Here is an 8,702-nt window from a genome sequence, read left to right as displayed (position 1 = left end):
TGCCATCCAATAGAACTTTCGGTGTCGATGGACATGTTCTAGAACTCTACTGTCCAATGGCCGCTAACCATATGTGGCTATTTCAACATAAATTTTAATTATTAAAATCAAATCAAGTTAAAAGTTTAGTTTCTCAGTCATACTAGCCACATTTCAAGTGCTTGATAGACATATGTGGCTACCGTATCGGACAGTTCTGGAACCAAGAGTCTTGGGCCTAGGCTCTTTCTCTAGTTGGGATTTTGGAGATGGTTTTCAACTTTTGCCCTAGCTCTGCCTGACTAGAAGGGGCTCCTTCAAGTATTGTATCGGGAAGGGCCAAAGACACCATTTAGGTAAACTGGGAAAGAATGAGTGTGGGAAGAGGTGCAGTAGTTGGCTCCTCAATTATTCACCATTTCCTAGTTTAAATGTTTCTTCACATTACAGAGACTATGTGTGTCAAACCAATGCTCAGACCACTCAGTTCCTATGTGGTCCTGTTTCCCACGGGCTTGGATCAGTTGTCTCTGGGAGACCTCCACTCTTCCTAAAGGGCGAGACTGGTGAGCCCTGTGCACCATTTCCCCCAGATCACACACGATCACCCACAATCACATGCCCACCACACTGTATACGGTCGGCAAACTTGTCTGTTTTGTCCTCTGCAGACTTACATCTAGGTCCTTGGAGAAGACTCAGGGAGATAACCAGCTTTGGTCAAAAGAAATAATGGGGGAAGGAAAGAACCGCTGGTCCAGTTCATGTGTTTTCTTTCTGACTGAGAACAATTGGGAGCATCAGAGGTGATATTCCGCCCCAGACTATCACCTTCCTTTCTTTGAACCCATGGAGGATTTCTTTGTCTGTCAACCACACATCATGGCTTTTTGGAGGGATTAAACATAGTACTGACCTCTCATTATTAGTATTTCTGTCGTTTGCTCAAGGACCCTGGGGAAGGATACAGGAAAGCCCTGTACTCTGGATTTGAGGAAGAGGACAGGTTCTTTACTCCTCGTCTTGTGTGTGGGTCTATTCTTTCCCCAAGAGACAGGGTTTCCTACGGACAGGAAGCCTGGGGAGAGTAGCATCTGGCGTGCTGGGTGACAAAGATGCCGGTCAGTAGTTGGTTGGTCTGTTGAACTGGAATTTAACTGAAAGCCTCGTATTTAAGACCACCCAGTGCTCCGCTATCTGCTTTTCTCACTGCAGTGGCTGAACGAAGATTATCAGGGACATGAACCCAATTCAGGTTGGACTGCCAGTAGCTACCCCAGAGCAGTTGTTGAAACCCTGGTATCCTGATGATCCCATTGTCTCGGTCCTTTATCATTTATCACAGGGCATGGTGGGCATCTTGAACTGAGCTGCAAATCTGGATGCGTTACCCTACTTGGCCAAGATACAACTGGGACTCTTTCTCTATGCTGTGTACATATGTAGCATATACGTATATGCGTATGTATGTATGTTCTATATATATTCACGTGTGTACGTATATTCTGTATATAGTCTACATTTATTTTAGCAAGGCTTGGCTGCCACCTGGTGGAGGAACCCCTCCATTATGTGCATTTCAATATTGAACAAATAAGTAAGATGCCTGTGTCGTTAGCTAACTGCGTGTTTGGATGCCTGGAAAAATGTTCCGAAATAGTTTGGCAGCCTTAGGGGAGTTAAAGACTTGCGTGACTGCAACTGTGGTGATGGTGTGTCTGTGGCGCTGAGGGCACGTGTGCAGAGTCCTGGCTCCTTGCCAGTGGGATTACTCATTAATCAAATGAGTCTCCGGCACCAGAGCCAATCTCTCCTTGGGTTCTTCGCAGCCGCGCGATTGTGCAAATTTATATCTTACTCCAGAGAACAGCGTTGAGGCCAGGATTGCTGGGGTTCTTACTGCCAGCTGGAGCTGGAACAGAATCCTGCCCACTCCATCCAGATGTGAAATCTCCTGGAAGCCACCCACTTGTAGAACAGATCTCCTGGAGCAAATTGGAGCAGGAAAGAATTCTCATTTCCCTTTATGAGATGACAGCCCCGTAAGTGCGGACCGTGTATAAGGTCGAATGGAAAAGCGGGCAAGAGAGATTGTGACGGTGCCGGGTGCCTGATGGGTTTCCCTTAAGTTGAGGTCTTCTTTTATCGTGGCTTCAAACGACCACACGAGTCACAGAAAAGTGATCTATTTGCCTTTGAGTTCTGGAACCCTTTAGGGTACAGGGAGGATACCCCAATTTTGTAGAATGATTAATATAATCATGTGTCAGATCACACTGATACCCCTTCCCTGATTTCCTTGGCCCCCTTCCCCAGGCCACTTGGTTGAGAGGCCACCACCATCCCCTCTCCTAACACCACTGTCCACCTTGTTCTGTCCGGGGGGCAAGGCTGGGTTCTGTGGGCTCATCAGGTCAGGCGTGGGCACCAGCACTACCCTTCCTTGGGTAAGACTGAGGCAGACATCAGTGGAGGGCCTGGGACTCGGCATCCCTGGTGGCTGCCTGGAAACCCTGGTGACAGATGGGGTGAAGGTGCAAGGTTCTGGGACTGGGTTGTGGGCGGAGGACAGAGCTTGTGAGGAGGCCCTGAGAGAGTGCAGAGCTCAGAGAGCTGCACGAGGTTGGTCAGGCAGAGAGGGAGGCAGAGGGCAGGTGAGACGTGGCTGGATGTGGGGTGATCTGGAACCTTAGCCCGAAGGCCGCACTAGAGCTATTCCAGCAGGCTTGCATTTGAAGCAGATCACTCTGAATCAGGGTAGAGACACGATGGGAGGGAGATGAAACCTGAGAAACGGAGAGAGGTGGGGAGATGGTTGGTGGTGGAGGCTGGAGCCAGTGAGGCACGAGGTGGCGGCAGCCGCTTGCAGTCAGGAGACCAGAGGTGCCCATCTGTCTCTGTCACTAACTTTGGGGGGGGTCCCCGCTGCTCTGTTTGCTCATCCGCGACCTGAGGTTAGGACCTCCTGATTCCGAGTCTTCTTTTGAGAATCAGGTGAACACACCTGCTACGTAAGAGATGCTTCTGGAATCCCGTTTGGGTGCCGGTGGGGAGGGCAGGGCTGCCCGTGACTGCCCCGTCGTGCCAGGTAAGCGCAGCCACCACCAGGTCCCCGCTGAAGCAGGCCCTGGCGTTCCTCACGCCAATGAACCGGGTGACTTACCTGGACATAAGGAGCCTTATCCGGAAACAGTAGCTCCACTGGGTTGGGGACGGAGCCAGAGCTGTTTCTGGTAATAGAAATGTCAACACCAAATGGCTGGCGGGCCGCTCGGAACAGCGGTGCCGAGACGCTCCAGCTGGCATCTGCTTCCCGCTGTGCCGCGCGCGTATTGAAACAGACTGATAAACATTGTAATTAACAATCCTGGAGTGACGGTGTGCTTCGACAGTAAAAGCAGGTGACGACGGATTGGAAATGCAATTTGAACCTAATCATCTGGGTGAGGTGATTTCATAGTTGACTAATTTATCAAACCATTCTTAAAAAGTGCTAATTAAAAATTGCCTGAGGTTATCAGTTCGCTGCCAGCACTGCAGAAAAATGGGCATGGAAGGGTTTCAGGCCAGCTAATTGTTGAATAAAGCGCAAGACTCGGTTACCATGTCAGAGAATTTTTTACGTGTGGAGCTTTGCGTTCGGAGTGCGTCTTGTTGTCTGGGGGAGTAGTTATTGAGACCAGAATGACCTGGTGTCTTATGTGGTTTCTCTTGTTCATCGGCACACCCAGTGTCCCCGGGGCGAATCCGTTCTTACGCGCTGGGCCAGGGGGGCCCTGGGTCCCGGGAGAGCACACGGTTGTGGCGTCGGGTCCGTTGGCGTCTGGGTGGCTTACCTAGAGGACTTCACGCGCCGTGAGGGTGGCTGGTGCAATGCCTCTTGATGCTTTTCCGCTTTCCTCGGGGCATGCGAAAACTCAGTTCTCTCCAGGAAATCTCAGCAAGAATTAGACCGTGAGCTCCGAGGGAAGGAGCACCACGTTGATTTCCATCCAGGCTCGACTCCCAGTGCTGGCACGTGGGATTCTCGCTAAGTCCTGGTTGAACGCAGCACCCAGCAGGCGCCAGGTGTCGCTCTAGGGGCTTGGATGCCACCGGGAATAAAACATTCTAGCAGGAGGCAGAGAGAACGTGGTAAGTAAGTAGGTTATGTGGTATGCCAGAAGGTGATGGATTCTTTGGGGAACAAAAAAATTAAAGCAAAGTAGCAGGGATACAAAGTGCCAGGGGTGGGGTGGGGTGGGGTGGGATAGGGCAGAGGGCATATTCCTTTATTCAGTAACACACCCCAGGTGGGTCTGACTGAGAAGGGCAGATTTGAGAAAGGACTTGAAAGTGGCAAGGGTGTCGGTCAAGTGGGCACCTGCAGAGGAACGTCCCCGGCAGAGGGAACAGCCAGGGCAAAGTCTTCCGGCAGCAGTGGGACTGGGTGTGTCTGAGGGATAGCGAGGTGGCCCATGAAGCTTGAACACAACGAGCAGGCGGAGAGTACAGAACGAGAAGGAGGTTGCGGGGGGGGGGGGGGCGGAGATCATCTGGGGCATCGGAGTCCAGTGTTAGGCCTTTGGCTTTTCCCCGAAGCCACTGCAGAGATTTGCACAGAGAAATAGAATGGTTGGATGTGGCTACTGTATTGAGCACAGTCCGGGGAAGGGACAGAGTAGAAGTAGGGGCAATTGGGGGACATTTGCAGTGATTCAGATGAGGGGTAGCAGTGGCTTGGGCCAGGAGGATAATGGCCGGGATGGTGAGAAGCGGTCAGATGCGAAGTACCTTTTGAAAGCAGGGCTACCGATCGTGAGAGAAAGAGGAGACCGGAATGACTCCGGGCTTTGGGCGCCGAGGACCAGAAGGATGGGATTGCCATTGGTTGACACGGGGAAGGTGGTGGTGGCAGCAGGCTCTGGGGACAACAGTGCAGGGCTAGTGGTGGACGTGCTGATGTGAAGAGTCTTGGACGTCAGAGTGGAGACGTCAAGTAGACAGTCGGACGGGCGAGTTTCCACGCGGACACCGTCTGAGGCCATGAGCGCTTCGTGAAATCGCTAAGGGGGTGAACGCACACGGTGCGAGAGAAAGGAGGGAGGGCTGACCTGGCAGCAGCGTGTTCAGAGGCTGGAGGAGAAGCTGAGAAAGTGGTACAGGGTCTGGAGAAGGAGTGACCAGCGAGGCGGGGATGAAACCAGGAGAGCGTGCTTTCCCGGAAGTGAAGGGAAGAACGTGATCCTTGCGGTAAACATGCCCGCGAGGTCAAGGCCGACGAGGACTGAGGCTTCATCACTGGCCTCACCCTTATGGGTGCCGGTGGTGCCCCTACTTAGAGGACCGTGGTTTGGTGGCGTGGCGGGGCCAAGGCATCACTCCCAGGTGGGGTTTAAGAGAGAAAATGGCAGAGGGGGATTTGGAAAAAGTGCCTTTGTTTGGACAGCTTTTGAGAGGAGTTTACTGCAAAGGAAAATAAATGAGGTGGTAGCCAACAGGGGAAGCGGGGTCAACAGAAGGATTTAAGATAGTATTGTGTTCTGATGATGGCGAGGATGGTCCGGGGCAGAGGGGAAGTTGAGGATGTCAGGGTGAATGGACTGTGGACACGTGCTGGGCACCATCAAGGAACAGCGTAAATGTGTGTTGGTACATTTTTGATTTTAAATGAGGCCAGTCATCACGCTGGTGTGTTTTTCTCCATCTATTTTCAGGTGCAGGGGAGGCAGAGATTTGGATTTCAACAGGGGTTTGGCTTTGCCAAGTGAGCACGACGAGAGGGTTGAGGGTGTTAGGCTGGGCGTGACCGTAAGGATTGAGATGGAATTCAAGGAGAGGATGCTCCGCTGTGTTTGTTGAATGCAAAGCTGAAATTTCATTTATGAAAGAGAAAAAACTGTGCGTCTTAGAATAATAGAATAAATACTCTCAATGTTTGAGAAAATACAGAACAAGTCAGGTGACGGGGGTCTCCATGCTGGCGGGCGTCCTGCACACGTACGTCAGTTTTTGCCCATCTGACTTCCTGGACCCGCCTGTCTGTGTGACTACTGTTTGTCAAGGGCTTTGAGAATCTGTGCCTGCCTCTGTGGGTCCCTTTAGGCCCCTCTGCTTGTGTGAATGTCTTTATAATGTTAGGAAGTGGCTTTTATTAATATGCAACAATGTATTTTTTCTTCCATGTAAATGTTTTAAATTGAAGGATACAGTTATGTTTCAAAAAGTACAACGTTCCTGTACACGCTGCTTATTTTCCTTAAAAATGTAGAAAAAAGACCGAAGTAGAGAGAGGAAAACGTTACCTGCAATTTCATTATTGAAAGCTAAAAGTGTCAATATATAGTTTGCTATATATTTGCTAAAAGGGCAAAAGTGTCAATATATAGTTTCCCAGTATTGTCTAGTATTTACACAATTGTGACCAAGATGTTCATGGGCACTGTGTCCTTTTTGCTCTTAATATCAACCCGTCGGCACAGACTTCTCGCAAACAGCTCTTACTGGAAACGTAAAAGTCCAGTCTTGTACACGTGTTCACAGGTTGTGTTCATGCTGGAAGTTGAGGCCCACCAGCATTCCTCCTGGGTAGACAAGGAAAGTGAAAGTCTCCTCGCTGCCCTCTTGTCTGCGTTCCCACGTGGCTCTCCTCTTGTGTGTCCCCCTTTCTCCCAACCCCCTCTGTCCCTCACCCATGTCATTGTAATGGGAGCCAACAAGGGCATCCCTGTACCCCAGCGTCTGCCTTGCAGTAGACACTCAGATTTGTATTAAAGGACAGCAGTGTGTCAGTTTGGAATATTCCCCTTAAACCAGACTTTCTGCATTATTGGAAGTTAACTTGTTATTACCATGAAGCGGCACGGGGCCCACCTCCTGCCCGGGACCTTGAACCGCTCATGGAACCATCCGCGTCCTTTCACGTGCGCTTCTACAGGTCCGACGCTTCCCCAGCCAGGAGCCTGCACCCAGGAGCCTGCCGAGCAGATGCGCTAGGGGTAAAATTTCAACGAGGCCCTAAGAATACATGTGTAAAAAATACAAAGTTAAGATTGCTTCTGATGGTTTTAATCAAGCAGCACAATCTAGAAAACAGATACATCCTCTCCCTCAGACTTCATGTAGGTATACGTGGGATCTCCCGGGGAATTACCCAACGTAGAATGTTGGAGCTTAATTTAGGGGCTAGGTCCCCAAGAGTGTTTGTTCAGCCTCGGACTGAACACTGGGGTGCTTGCCGTGGCCAGGGGGCGGGAGTGCATTCTGTGGTTGTCGGATGGCAACATGTTAGAAGATTCTTTTCTTTACGTTAAAATGGTATGTGTCTCGCCTAAAGTCTACGAGAGGTCCTGGCATCTGGAATGTCCCGAGAAGGCCAGAATATGAAATCAATGGAAACTACACAGTAACTTGGGGCTTCCGTTACTCCAAGTTTGTAGCCAATCTGTTCATCCTGTCCCCTTTGACTAATATTATTTCCTTGATTTTTTGTGCTGAGGTTCAGCTCTTATAAATTACACTCCTACCCAAGAGAAAGGTTAACCTCAGAGCAACTTGTGAAAAGCTATTTGTTCCCGAAGACGGGAATGAGAAACGATAGCATCGGTGTAACTAATGCCATTTATGTGCTCACGTGGACGCAGTTACCAGCAACATCTCATTTGGAGAAGAAATTACGAAAATGAGGTGTGTGTCCAGTTCTTAAAATTTAGAGCCCGGTTTTCTTTTTGTGGAAAATGTACTTTCTTTCTCAAAAATCTCCATCCTACCTCCATTTAGCCTTAAAAAGAATATATTGGCCTCTTCGTGATTTAATCTGTGACTTTTTCCTCATAAAATCGTTGTTCAGTGCCAGTGGCATACAAATATTCAAACTGACCGTGTTGCCTAACTCCTTGCAACGGAATCGAATAAAAACTTGGATTAAAAGGTCAACTTTAAAATACGCATAATAAATTCGCCGGCGAAGAGCTCTCCCAACTTTCTGCACCATTTCCCCTCATGTCATTACTCACGGAGGCTCCCCTGAATGTTAAGGACTGCAAATAAAAGAGAAGAATGTATAGACCAGTGGGGTCTAGGAAAGTTTTTTCATGAACAGGGAATGGAAAGTAGAGTGAAAAATATTTCTTGAACTAATGAAGTTTGGCACAGTAGAGAGAGAATTGGTGGACATTTAGTATTTCCTACGGTACACAAAAAAAGTGAAACTTCTTTATTATTTTAAGAAATCCCTTACTCTATGCCCTTCACATATTTGCCCCCATAGCCATACTAATAAAAGCCTCAGTATTTTTGAGATGGTTATTCTTCTAACATTGTAACCGACGACAGTAAAATTATTGGGGTTATCCAGCAGGGGCTGGTGGGACAGAGTATACGAATTTCTGTAAGGAACAGGTGAGAACGTCTTACTGTGACACAGAAAGCCTGCTCGTGCATTCTAATTGAACGTCGTGGTCTCTAAGTATTTCGGAATAACACATATTCGCGTCCGTAGCCTCACAACCTCAGCATGGGACAGCCAGGGTCATTCCTTGAACCTCCAGAGCTGAGATAGCTCCAGCTACTGGAATTCTAACTCTGAATTTTCTTGATTAATCTCCTATCCTTCCATTTTCTTCCCCCTGGCAATTGAGGCCAGTCACACACGCTCTTTACATTTATTCTGCCCTGGATTCTTTCAGTCCGTACCAGTCCTCCAAACCTTTGTCATCACTTCCTCCAAACCTTTGTCATCACTT

Source organism: Herpailurus yagouaroundi, unplaced genomic scaffold, assembly GCF_014898765.1.
Source record: "Herpailurus yagouaroundi ecotype Mexico unplaced genomic scaffold, PumYag 100, whole genome shotgun sequence".
NCBI classification, from domain to species: domain Eukaryota; kingdom Metazoa; phylum Chordata; class Mammalia; order Carnivora; family Felidae; genus Herpailurus; species Herpailurus yagouaroundi.
The sequence above is the reverse complement of the archived record's forward strand: the minus strand, read 5'-3'. Positions refer to the sequence as shown.